General features: G+C 41.5%; 1 long non-coding RNA gene across 2 annotated transcripts; it reads right to left on the bottom strand.

The window, feature by feature from the left end:
* Positions 1-12,555: 12,555 nt before the first annotated feature.
* LOC106394552 lies at positions 12,556-13,959 on the bottom strand. Of its 2 annotated transcripts, none has more exons than XR_001278900.3 (3): positions 13,548-13,959; positions 13,222-13,480; positions 12,556-13,143 (listed from the first exon to the last, which is right to left on the bottom strand). It is a non-coding gene; the product is annotated as an uncharacterized LOC106394552 (long non-coding RNA). The 2 variants fall into 2 exon arrangements; XR_001278901.3 differs by having other exon boundaries at positions 13,243-13,480.
* Between the last annotated feature and the right edge of the window lie 434 nt (positions 13,960-14,393).

Here is a 14,393-nt window from a genome sequence, read left to right as displayed (position 1 = left end):
AAGTGGTTTGTCTTTGCGAGGAATCCTCTCCGGTTTTCGTTTCAGGAGTACCACGCTGTGACAGGCCTCAAGATCTCGCGGGAAAGTAGCTATGACGTATTTAAATGGAAAAGTGATGGCAGATTTTGGAGTGAACTACTAAGGACAGGTGGTAAGATCACCTTGCAGTCGATCAAAAAGGTGCATCTAAAAGAAGTTCACAGCTGGTCTCGGCGTGATAGGATAAGGTTGATCTACTTGTGTGTGATAATGGGTGTGGTGATGGGGAGAGATGAGAAGGTGAACATCCCTCATATGTACATCAAGCTGGGTATGGATTTTGACAAGCTTCGGAACTTCCATTGGGGTCTTCACTCCTATGACTTCTTGCTGAGTTCCATTGAGAAGGCTAGGAAGAAGTTTGGTAAGAAGAACAACTATATTTTCGAGGGTTTCTCCTATGCTTTCCAGATTTGGATTATGGAAGCAATTCCGGATTTTGGAGAAATATGTGGCAGCAAAGTCTCGGACAGTTTCAGCGGTCCAAGATGTGGAAATTGGAAAGGAGTTGCAAAAGTTTCTTATGAAGACATCATTCAACTTGAGGAGTCATTTACTGAGAAGGTATGTATATGTATTGTATTCTTTTATGTGGTTGTTGCATATTTTTTTATAGCTTATAGTGTTATAATTGTTTTGTAGGGAGACTTGTTCTCGGTAATTTCAGTGAGTGGCAATGGTGATGTGTTGAGGCATGCTGATTAAACAAGGAAGGATGAGATGGAAGATGAACGTGTGGACCTTCTTCTCGATAGGATTAAAAACAAGTTTGATTGGAGCAACACAGAATGGCCAGTTATAGAGGCTGAAGAGACTGAGATGGAGGAAGCCGATACAGAGTCTGAAGATGATAAGAGTGTGGATGATACTGATATTGCAGCAGACGTGGAGATATCTTCGGTTAATGTTGCTGGAAGAGGCAAGAGAAAGATTCAGGATGAAGGAGACAAGACAAGAAAGAAGAAGTTGTTGTGTAAGCGAACAGCAGAAAAAAAAACAGAGTATTGATCGTGAAACTAAGAGTTTCATTGAGGGTTTAGTCCACTCATCTGTCAATTCCTTGGGAGATATACTCAGAGCGCAAATGGCGAGTATGGAGAGCATGTTCAAAGAGAGGATGGGCAACATGGAGAGCAGGGTTTCACAGCTCAGGGAAGCAATCAGTTTGTGTGTCGAGGAAGCGTTCCTAAGAGCAAAACCGATGAAGCTCCGCCTAAGACCAAAACCATTCAAGCTCCAGCAAAGAAAAAGGTCAATCAAGCTCAAGCTCCAGCTAAGAAAAAGGTACTTCCTAAAAGAAAGTGTAGAACTTGATGTACTTGTATCTAGGATGCTGAGTTAGGGTGCAGGACTTAGCTTTTGGAGTTAGGTTGTTCTTGGAACTTAACATTTTCACTATGTAATATTATGTAAAACTTTCGGATTTTGTAATAGGTTTGTAATGTGTAATATGCTTGAATGTTTGTGTAATGATAACTCCATGAATGTAATGCTTTGTTTGTGTTATGACTGAATGACTTCTTTAATTTTTTTTTTTTTGGTTTTAATGAATAGGATGGGATAAAGAATGGTATATAAACTAATGATTTTGATTTTGGATTGAGTACACAAGAATTAAGGGAATTGTCCCAAGATACATTTGTTGAGGGCTTTGATCTTTCTCAAGTTAAAGTCGAAAACTCAAGACCCTTCAACATTTCCCCACCGCAGTTACATGATGAGGAAATAGATCGAGCCGGAGAAGACTCACCAGATGCGGCATTGGTGTATCTCCGTGAAGAGGATTGGGAAAAATTTAGCACTTGGTTAGCTTCCTCCAAGTAAGTAAATTTTCATTTTTATATCATGTGTTGTTAAATTTTAAACAAAACATATTATTGTTTTGAACTTGTATAATGTTTTGGTTACAGACCTCTACTGATTGGACCTACAATGTTAGATTCTGAGATTGGTACTCGTCTTATGGATAGAACCGAGTGGCTTCATAACTTGGTAAAACTTAGAGACTTTTAGCTTTTATGTGTGTTTTCCATACATTGTGTGTGCTAACATCATCGTAATATGCAGGAGATTGACGCCATGATGTACGTATTCCGGGAGAGAACATCTCTGAAACGATGGGAACTTCATCGTGTCGCCTTCATGTCTGTTGTCTTCAGCAACATTATTAAAAAGGAGTATGAAAGTTTCAAGGCGGGTATAAGAAAATACAAGCTTCATCATTTGCTACTGCAGTAAGGCAAAGGGGTCCTTCCACCACATGGACGGACACAAGAGATATGGAATGTAGATGTGGATCGGTTGTATGTCCCTGTTCATGTTAGCGGGAATCATTGGATCGCATTGTGTATCAGTTTCGTGACGAGGAGCATTGATGTGTTTGACTGCTCGGGCAGAAAAAGGTACAAGGAGTTGGATGCGTTCGCAAACCTTGTTCCTCGTATTGTCAAGGCAGTTCAGCCACCGAGATACCACAAGGATTTCAATGTCGCTGCATATACGGTTCACTATGTCCCCATGGGTAAGTGCATGTGATTGTGGTGTCTATACAATAAAGTTCATCGAGTGCCATTCGCATGGATTGAAGTTGCCCTTGGTGAATGATGGTAACATCAAAGAAGCTCGCCACAGAGTTTTGTGGGATCTATGGGAACCAGCTAACGACCCGGAACTGGTTGACAGGATGTCAAATTATGAACCTCCAGAGTGTCTCTCTTCAACCGTAGAAGAGATTTTGTGAGAATCAATTTTTAAATGTAAATAGTTCGGCTTTAATTCTAACTTTTAGGAGAAAAATGCTTAATCTAATGTGTATCTTCTAGTGTTTTATTAGGAACATGAATGCTTAATCTAATGAATTGCTTTTGGGTTTATTATTCTCAGTTTTTCACAATGTGTTTAAGTAGACCCTAAATAAGTCTTGTCGGAGACAACAATCAACCGTAACATAGACCCTAAACATACCCAAAACAAGACCCTAAACAATACCCTAAACGAGACAAATAGAAAACATAATATGAAACAATAGAAACCACAGTCATTCAGTCGAGAGTCTTAAAAAACACCTAACGAGACCCTAAACAGAAACCAAAACAACATTAATCATGTATTCTAATAGCCGCTAGAGAAGGAATCAGCCCATAAGAGTTTATAAAACGAATCAAATTCAATACACTTAACTTGGTTTCTTGTAAACCCGACTTTTGATCCAAATCACCAATAAAACCCGACCAGAATTAGATCCACAAATAACCTAATATCCGACATATTTAAACAAAAAACCCGAGTTTTCCCATTTTTCAGAATTCTCTTCTCTGTCAATATCCTTTTTCTCTCTGAATCAATTTTCCTAAAACATGAATACTCCAAGGCGATATTCGTACGGGGTGCCATCTAGGTGCTGGTGTGGGAAGGGGGTCGTGATTTTCTATTCGAGAACATATGAGAATCCTTACCGACGGTTCTATAGATGCGAAATTGGGTCACATGTTCATGGTGTCGATTTGTTTAAGGATTCAAATACAGAATGACTAGTTATCGAAACTCTGTTTTGTTTAAGGCGTTAGTCATGGCTTTGATGTTTTTTGTCTGAATCGATTTCCGATTAAGAAAGACGAACATGCTGTCCTGACTTGATTTTTTTTCTATGTAGCGAAAAAAGGAAACCCATGTATTTAAGTGGGTTGATGAAGCTTTGGTTGATGAGATTCAAAAGGTAGAGGCAAAGCAAGGGAGAATTACAGAAGCGATTGAAGATCTGAAAATGAGTATGAAAAAGACAGTTGAAGAAGAAGTAAGGAAGTAGAAAAATCCCTTTCAATTAGGTTGTTTAGGAATCATTCTATGAATTTTTGGAAAAGCCAAAAATGAATGAAATCAGTCTACTGGTTCTTAGTATTTTGATTCTTACTCTTTTGTTCTTACAATGACAATGTCACTTTTGTGGTTCTTAGTCTTTTGTTCTTACAATTACTATGTCACTTTTATGGTTCTTACTATGGCTATGTTTTGGTTCTTTGAGTTTTGTTCATGCGATGTTGTCTATGATAATGAAAACACAGAATCATCATACATTTAACACGTACAAATCGAGAACCATGAAACTGAGAAAAAATGATGATGCCAATGTATAACAATGAAACTTAGAAGAATGATGCCAATGTATAACAATGAAACTGAGAAAAAAAACAAACGAAATTTATCCAAATAAAAAGAGAGTCTATAGTTTTTAGAAAAAAAAACCATACAAAACAATGATAAGAATGCACTTTGAAATAAGCTCGCCTAGTGTAGGAGATGGATTACATCCCTCCACAAGGCCCATCGAATAACATGCCCTAATCCAGCAAGTCGGATCAATTTGGTCGGCTCGGTGGCTAAACCTATCGGCTTGACCTTAGAGTACTTTTAGCCGGTCAAGTAAGTCGGCTAAAAATGCCCGGCTTAGAGGGAGCCTTGTTCAGGCATGTATAACTCGGCCTGTCGCATCAAGGCCCAAAGGGGCACGAAACTAGGGCATCTGGAGCAGGAGTCCTATAAGAAGGGAAAAGGAAGCAACAAGAAGGGGACTTTTGGACCATTGAACACATTGAGCGGCTAGATCTAGGGTTTTAGGTTATCTCTTTGATCTTGTTACTCTTCTATCTTGTTGCTCTTGAATCTTCTTGTCACTCTTGTAACCCTTTAAACAAGATCTAAATAAAACGTCTTTAGTCATCCCATTTATGACTTCTTCCATCTTAGTCGACTGAATCTCGTTCAAACAATTGGCGCCCACCGTGGGGCTCGAACCCACGACCACAAGGTTAAGAGCCTAAACATTCCCTCGACGAAACGAGAAGGGAGAACCACCAGGGAAAGAGTGAGGTCGCTATCAGACAGCGGATCCACACGAAGCTTCGTAGCCTCCGCCTCGTAGAGTTTCTCCTGTTCGATAAAAACGTCAATCATTTCTTGCGGGATCTCCGTCCCACTTGCCTTTATCATCTCGAGGCACTTCCTCGTCCCCGAAGCTTGACCGTACAGATTCTTCGCCTTCCCAAAGGCGTCAAAGCGAGTTAGATGGTCGCGCACGCGACCAAAGCGAGTTAGATGGTCGCGCACGCGACCAAAGCAGTCGTTTGCCTTCTCGATCATAGCAGCTTCGACCCTTTCCCTCTCACGAGTAACCTCGAGTCCCCGGGAGTCTCTCAAGCGCTGCCTCTCTCTGATCAATTTCTCTACCGCAGCGTCCCTTTCCTCGAGTAGCTCTGCCTTCTCCTTTTCAAGGGTCGCAGTCGCTTGCTCCAAACGGGTGTTCTCTCGAGCAAGCTCTTTCTTAGCCGCGCCGGCGGATTTGAGCTTACCCTCCAGCTCTTCGAACTTCACTCGAAGGACTTCTTTCTCCTTCGAAGCCTTCTCGTTAGCCTTTTTATGCTCATCCCTCACCCTCTCAATGGCCTTCAATCTTGCTTGAGCGAGCTTCTCCGAAGCTCCCAACTGGATCATCGTCTGCTTTAGGGCACTGTCGTATTTCTCGACAAGGAAGTTCATGCTCCCGTCACTCTGCAAAATGACAAACACGGACCACGTGAGATGGATCAACCCAATAAATCAAAGAAGGAGACAAAAGGTGAAAGGAAGCGTAGATACCCGCGCTCTCGAGGAAGCAGCGTCGATGTATTCATTCTTGAAGTAAATGTCTTCCAGTTGTGGCATCTCCTTCGTCCCACCACGAATTTGACGCGTCAGCTCCGCACACCTAAGGGGATTAAGGATCAGGGGAGTTGTCTCGTTGTAGGAAAACTCAACGCGATCAGGAAATTCGACCCTCCTCCTCTTCGCGATGGAACCTTCAGGTTCAGACCTCGCGGGCTCACCACCAGAACCTCCTTCTCGCGAGTAGGTTTTCTTCTTTTCCTCTGACAGGTTTCCAGAAGTACCGCAGGCATCCCCAACAGCGTCGACTATGGCCGCGTCAGCAACGTTTGCGTCATAGGTAGAAGGGCGGGGCTCTGCCTCAACAGACCTCTCAGTTTTCTTTCTCGGGTGACCACCTGATGCCGCCCCGACTAAAACAGCCTCTTGCCCTTCTGCTCCGCCACGAGACCTTTTTCTCCCATCCTTCTTCTTTTTAGACTTTGAACCCTCGGAAGTCGCGTCGACGGGAGCAGACTCTTCGGGAGGAACCTCGTCGGTCAAAGTCGCATTGACGGGAGCAGACTCTTCGGGAGGAACCTCGTCGATCGCTCCCACCTTAGTCCTCTTGGTCTTTTTCTTCTTCTTCTTGGGACCGGAAGCAGAAGTCTCTGCCATTCCCCCCTGATCGGTTGCAATAGGACCCTCCTCTCTGGAGGCTCCTTCTCTAGAGGCTTCTTCTCTGAAGGCTCCACCGCCTTCAGAAGTGACGTCGACTCCAGAGTCAGACGGTCCCTTAGGATCGACTGTAGTCGACTTCTTCGTGAGCAGTTGCAACTTCCCTTTTAACAGAGCGCTTAGGTCCGGAACCCCGTCCATTTCTCTGGCTTTGTCGAGAAATCTCTGTTGTTTGCGAGTAAACAAAGGAAGGCGCGACTTATGGGGACCGAGAACGCAAGGAAGCCTCGACTCCCAATCAACTGCAAAAACAGAGAATCAACATGAAAATCGCAAAAGGAAACTCGAGTAGGCCCTAAAAATAATCAGCAGGCTTCCCTTTAGCGATCCTAGCTTGCTGACGACGTATCCACTCCCGACTAAGATCCGGCAAATGAAGATTACTATGCGCCGCGATCTCTTGAGCACTTTCGAAAAACTTCTCGGGGTAGGCGATCGTATTCGGATGACGAAATGCAAATACAAGGATAAGAAAAGTTAGGACTAACGACTAAAACAAAACTCCAGCAGACGAGTCTCTACCGAGTTGTCGGATCCACAAAACGCGGTAGTCGTCCCCCGGTGGCTCTTCGAAAGCATGTTCATCGGATTTCATAAAGAAATACGCGCGTTGCCAATCCTGCGTCTTATTTGGATGGCCGGTCAAGACGTTGTAGTTCGAACGTATTTTCACCGAGAAGATCCCGTTTGGCTCCGCCTTCGTGAAAGTCAACTCTTCGCGACCCTCACGCTCATCGAGATGTCCATCTCAGCTGCCATTACCATTAGCATGACGGCTATTCGCAGCGACCCCTTCAAAAGTTGAGAAATGGCAATGTCTCGGCGGAATGCGTAGGACGTCACTAACCGGGGAATCGGGAATCATAGCTTCGTATGATCCCTGAAATAGGACTCATACACGCATTGGTAACCGACCGGAGGCGACCAGGGACGCTGCTCGGTAGACGGGATGATGTAGGTAACGCCAGCACCGCCACTCGCCCTTAACAGCATCCTCACGGTATGATGAGAAGCAGAAGATCCAAACACGTTCCCCCACGACTGAGCCCGCGGGTCCCGTAGCAGTCCGGGTGGCAGCGGAGCAAGCTCTTCGAAGAACCCACCAGGATGGTAAACAGTTGGGCGACAGTCTATCTGGTCGAAACAAACTCTCTCGCGGACCTGTCTCAAAGGAGTCGGAGACCGATCAGACTCATCACTGTCGCCACGTTCGGAGCCAGTCGCAATATCGCCTTGATCTCTCCCTCTATCCTCCCTTCCGCTCGCATCACTGCTCCCGACCTCAACACGATCGGTGTCTTCATCACGAATCATCCTATGAGTATCAGCGACCAAAGGACACTGAGATAGAGTCATATTTTCCGTGTCCCGAAGAGCATCGCGATGAATCAAGTCGAAATCGTCCAGAGGACTGCAGGGCGCTGACACATCTCTGGTCGGACTCGGAGAATCTGCGATGTCCTTCCCTTTCTCTTCTCGCGACAATCGACTTCTCGGAGGCATATTCCTTAATTCAGGGGACGACTACAACCGCCGAACGATACCAACGAGTCTATACGAAGAAAAACCTATCTAGAGAGAGAAAGCAAAAGTAGAGAGAAGGGAGAGAAAACGGGATACATGAATCTGTAGAGAAGAATGACGAAAGCAAAGGAAAGAGGTCTATTTATATCAAAAAACGAAGGCACGTTCTCCGAGCACAATCATTAGGTCTACACAGGCCTAAATGGGCCTCAAAAGGCCGCCTAAATGCCCATAAACCTACTCGCGACGGTTCGGTTTCTCGCTCGAACCGATTTTTAATTAGGTTGTCAGGCCGGAATCAATTCCTGGTCTTGATTTAAACCAGTCCCCGGTTAACCAACAAAACCGATCCCCGTCACTTTACCCAAAATGATGTATCGCCCGAGTAAACTGCATCTCTTCGTAAAAGATTGAGAAGTGAAAGAACGCATCAACGACTCAACATTACTCAAAGCGACTAGAGACGCTCACAGGACGTCATGCGACTAAAAGCACATACCGACGACTAAATGGGAAGGGTTATCCTTTGTATTAGAGTCTGTTATACGAATAAACCTGACCCACAAATTCACTGAGACCGCCATGTCGCTCACAAGTGAACTGGGGGGGGGGGGACTTATTGTAGGAGATGGATTACATCCCTCCACAAGGCCCATCGAATAACAGGCCCTAATCCAGCAAGTCGGATCGATTTGGTCGGCTCGGTGGTTAAACCTATCGGCTTGACCTTAGAGTATTTTTAGCCGGTCGAGTAAGTCGGCTAAAAATGCCCGGCTTAGAGGGAGCCTTGTTCAGGCCCGTATAACTCGGCCTCTCGCATCAAGGCCCAAAGGGGCACGAAACTAGGGTATCTGGGGCAGGAGTCCTATAAAAAGGGAGAATGAAGCAACAAGAAGGGGACTTTTGGACCATTGAACACACTGAGCGGCTAGATCTAGAGTTTTAGGTTATCTCTTTGATCTTGTTACTCTTCGATCTTGTTGCTCTTGAATCTTCTTGTCACTCTTGTAACCCTTCAAACCAGATCTAAATAAAACGTCTTTAGCAATCCCATTTCTGACTTCTTCCATCTTAGTCGACTGAATCCCGTTCAAACACCTAGCTCGCCATCTACCACCACTTGCATACTTGAACAGAGCAACCTGTGACACAAAGAACCATACATGAAACACATAAACCAAGCTATAAAAACACATAAATGGACTGCCTATATAAGCTGACCCCTTACCATTTGTGACTGACTATATTGGTACTTTACAAGTTGCTCTGTTGTGCCCACTAATACCACATCAACTACACTTCCGAGGCTGCTTCTTTCGTGATATTTATGATGACCGAATTTTGTCTTCCGCAGTTTCATATCTGCGTTTTCTTTTCCTTCCAACTAATCTTCTTGTCTCTGGTGGTAGAACAATGACTTTCTTAACATCTTCTGGATAAACCAAGCATCCTCAGGAAAATCAATAGGATTTATGCTTTCTTTATAAGCTTCTCTCCAAGCTCCTGTCGTATACATCAAATCAGTCAATGTGTGTGGCTCTCTTCCAACATGAAAACCAGCTTTAATTGCATGCTTACAAGGGATCTTCATAAGGTTGTACTTTCCACATGAACAAGTCCTTCTATCCAAATCAACTTAGCAGTCGAATTTATCACCTCTAACAAGCAATCGACCAACACTAACAGGGTAAACTACAAATGTGGAGCCTTTCCCGATTCTCCTGTCTATTTTTTTTCTCTACATCTTTGGTCAGAGGATGTTTATGCTTTGAAATCAGTTTCTTACGCTCATAAAACCACCGTGTCAACATTTCCCTGATACTGTCCAACAAAGGAATGACTGGATGCTCTCTCGGTGAACGCAAAGCAGAGTTGATAGATTCAGCAGGATTGGTTGTCCTTATGTCGTATATGTATCTAGGGAATTGACATCTAGCCCATTTTTGCACATCAGCTTCCCTAAGGTAATTTCCAATTGCCTGACTGATATTACACACATTAGCAAATGTCTTCTCAAACTCAGAAACTCGATAAGCCTTGGACGCCTTTGAAACCAACCCAGAAAGTCCTTTCCCATGTAAATATGTGACCACATTATTCAACAAATGATGAATACAAATACCGTGTCTAGCTGATGGATACACATTTTCAAGTGCCTTAGCGATAGACCCATGTCGGTCTGAAATAAAAGCCAAATCAAAATCATCTGCAATGAAAACCTTAAGTTGTCTCATAAACCATTCCCAAGAACGCTCATTCTCTGAGTCGACTATTCAAAACGCAATAGGATACAAATTAGAATTTTCGTCTACAGCAGTTGCAACCAGTAAAACTCCTTTGTATTTATTCTTCAAAAAGGTCCCATCGATCATAATAACCCGCCTCATGACTCTGTTAAATCCTCTTATCGATTGCCCAAATGCAATAAACAGGTACCAAAAATTCTCATTTCCGTCAATCTCATAAGATGAGTGTGTACCTGGATTAGCCTCTCTCAGCATGTGCAAGTATTTTGGTATTTTCCCATAACTTCTCTCTGGAATACCTCTAACTGCATTGATCACATATTCACGCGCATCCCATGCTAAAGATTTTGAGATCTCACATCATGATCACTACGCATAATCTGTATGATATCATTACATTTCGGCCCTTCCTTGACGCCTTCATACTTGTGCATAATCAGACTGTCTATAGTTTTTGCTGAAGCAGTTTTACCCGTTTTGGTTTTGCTTGAAGGTGCGCATGTATGTTTACCGACATACTTCTTGATCATGAAATATGTAGAATCCTTCAGACACTCTTTTCGAACACCCCAATTGCATGCATTATCCGCACATCTAACATACCAAAGTTGTCTATCCATTTTGATAACCTGGTAGTCAAAGTTATGCTTCATTGCACATATCTCGAAATTCGGCTTCAACAAAGTTTTGTTCTCAAAAATGGTCTCATCTTAGCAACATGGAGCAGAGAAAACTTTGACATATTATGTATGTTCTCTTTCTCAGAGATCATGGTATCAGCATCATAGTCCCCATCCTCATCAACTGCGACTCCTTTCCGCTTTTCATTCTTCTTCCCGCTATGCCTCTCAGCATACACAGAAGCTGATTCGTCCCCACTGTCAAACGAGTTTTCTTCCTCTTCATCAGTACATGGATCAGCTGGCGATTTGTTAAGATCAAAGGCTGCTTCATTCGGATTCTCAGCCTTGGCTTTACATGTTACACACAATCGAGTAGAATCACTCTTTTGAACAAAACAAACAAAATTCTGAAGCTGTCGATCGTTTGCAATGATCACAGGTGGACATCCTGATGTATTGATCAACTCAACACGTAGATAACTCAACTCCAAATCGGCTATGATTTCTTCTTCCATACCAAAATCCTCCAAAACCATCATGTTTAATTCATCTAAAGTACAATTTGATTCCACTAACAGTAGCCTATCCTCTTTGCCATCAGCCGAAAAAATCCTTCCCGTAGTTGCACCTAATTCCCAAAGACCACATGTTGTATCGATATGCATCTAATCTAGAACAAGAGTTTCTGAAAATCACAAGAGAAACTATGAAAAAATCATAGATTCATGAAGAAAAAAAGGCAAAATCGTTTTTTTTTTTTTGAAATTTTGACAAAGAAAATCGATCAGAACCATTTTAGGAAGTTAGAATATTTTGTTAACTAAATTTCCTTAATTTTCGCCAAAAACAGGTGATCTTATCTGTAGAAGACACCTTCTACAATGCGTAGAACCATGACAAAAATATGGAATGGAATTTCTACCTTTTGTAGACGTTCGTGTAGTTTTCAGATTTCACGTTCGAGAAATGTTAGAATACTTGTTAAAAGTAGAAACTGCATTTTTCATAAAAGTAGATATCTTTACAATTAGTAGAATGCACATTTTTCATATTTAGATATTGAATCAAAAGTAGATTTTACGTTCCAAAACAAGTAGATGGACGTGTATATTCTATATTTTGCTTTCTACTAACCCAATTTTCGTGGAAGACGAATTCTACTTTTAGTAGAACGTAAATTGAAAATTCTATTTATCAAGTTTTTCAAAAAAATAAAAATATGTGCTTGTGTATATGAGTGTTCCATTAATTGTTTATTTTTTTAATAATTTTTTTGATTCATAAAACTATTTATTTTATTAAGTTTCAGAAATGAAAAGGTAAAAAAGAGATAAAATGGACAAAGTTGGATTTATACCTTATGGTCAACTATGTTGTTTTTTTATTTTGTTTTGTCAATTTTCCCAAAGATTAATATATCAGAAAAGAAACTATAATTACACAATCTTAACTAGTACCTTCTTCTTGTTGCTCAAAAAAAAAAACTAGTACCTTCTTTTCTTAAGAAGCAATTTTATTTTGGTTATAATCGAAGAAAAAAAAACAAGTACTCTAAAATATGGAGATAAATGATAGATACAATATGACTTAATTGCATGAGATTATCAAGTGTATATGTATGACCTGAAAAGAATTTCAAAATACTTTTTTTTTATGGAAACGAATTTCAAATACTTAGTTTATACAATTGGTTCAACATAGTCAGCATGTGCCTCTAGTTTGATTATCATTGAAAGATTTATGTTTAAATTTATGATACATCATTTTAAAATAACTAACGTGTATTTTTTTTGTCAGATAACAAAATTGAGTAATATACTAATATGCGTTAACTGAAGTTAGCGAAAGGAGTCTAACTAGTTTGGCGTTAAATCGTTTGTTGTGATCTCATCCTTTTAATCAAACAGGAGCAGGTTGTTTAATCCCCTCCCCGCAGCTGCTGAGATTCGAACCTGGCACCTCTACCCTTTGGGAAGAAGGTGTTTCCAGCTGAGCTAGCAACTCCGGGTAACTTCTTGATCATGGTATTCCTATCTTTTATTATATTTCCATGTGTACACAATTTAAAAATACTTCACATCTCTCTTGTTTATAATTTAAACACATTGAAAAACAACCTTGATTCCGGATCCAACAAAAAAAAAAATGATCTGAAGAGAATAAAGACACAAACATGGCTAAAACCACAGCAATAGATATCTACTTGTGTAGTTGCACCGACATGAAACCAACACCACTTAAACCGCTCCCTAGTAGAAACCAAAGGACACTTGAGTTCTTTTCTTGCAGCAGAAGGCTTCAGATTACTCCCAACAGAAAAAGCAGGCTTCACGGTGAATGAGTGCTCGTGAGCTTTCCTGAAAGGTTGGAAGAAAACTTAAGTGGACATCACAAACACATTAGATTAAGTAGAGCCGAAGATTAACGTTCAATACTTTCAAAGTTAGATGTTATACTATATGGAATCGAGATCCTTCTTTCTTCCTCAGTCACATCTGAGAACCTCTCCATACTAAAGCCACACCAGTGTTTGCGTTTGACTCTCCATTACCATCGTCTTCCTCCAAGGCGTGTGATGGTTCCAACTCTCTGGCTGTGTCATGTGATGTTTCTCCGGCAGAGCGTGAAGTTTGATGTCGTTGTCCAGCGCATGGAGATGTCTGCCGATTTGGCTCTAGCTTGACAAAACCCACACTAATTTAAAGTAAACAAATATTAGTATTTCAAAACTTAAAAACAAAAACACAAAATATGGAAGTACCTGCGTTTTTCTTGACGTCCGGCGTCTCCCAGAAGCTGAGACAGGCTGTCTGATGCTCCCAGAAGCTGAGGAGGCGAGCAACAATGAATTGAGAAGTCCAGGCAAGTCAAAGAGCCTCAAAAGTTGAGTGGCGGACGGCTTGAGCAACAGAAGCAGGTAGAGGAAGGGCTCGTTCTGTGATGAACTATTTATTGGTGAGAATTTCGAAACCCAACCATTATTGATAGGCTGAGTAAAGACTGGAGGATGTATAGATAGAGAAAGATGAACAGTTTATGAATTTAATTTGAGAAGTAGAAAGGATACGTTTGTGGTTGTGAAGTGAATAGTTTTGATGGAGAAACCCTAAATCTAAACTGTCGAGGAAGATGAGGAGATAAAGAGGATTTTTTTTGTGTCACGATTCGGTCCCAGTAAAATGGACATAGGCACATATGCTTAATGGGCCACGGAGCATCGTCCATAAGGCCACCGAAGAAAACGAAATAATTAAGCCTTGGAACGATTAACACACAGATTTTTTTCGGCGGATCCCACCAACTGCCTACGTGGACAATAAACAGCTATCCATTGGACGATTTTTGATGCCGACGTGGACAGGCTGTATGATGCTCTTATTCCCCTTTTAATTATTATTATTATATGATTTTATAATATATATGTATTGTTTATTTGGCAATACTCTAAATTTCTCATTAAAATAGTCAATAAAGAAGAAAATGACCAAAGAGATTCATTATATAAGTAAAAGATCATTCTACCCAGTGAAAAAAGAAAAGTTTCTCTCTCTTCCTTGTTCTCTCTCTCGTATCTTCCACAAGGGAGAGATTGAATTGAAACTTTGGG

The sequence above is a fragment of the Brassica napus genome, chromosome C1, assembly GCF_020379485.1.
Source record: "Brassica napus cultivar Da-Ae chromosome C1, Da-Ae, whole genome shotgun sequence".
NCBI lineage: Eukaryota > Viridiplantae > Streptophyta > Magnoliopsida > Brassicales > Brassicaceae > Brassica > Brassica napus.
The sequence above is the reverse complement of the archived record's forward strand: the minus strand, read 5'-3'. Positions and strand labels throughout refer to the sequence as shown.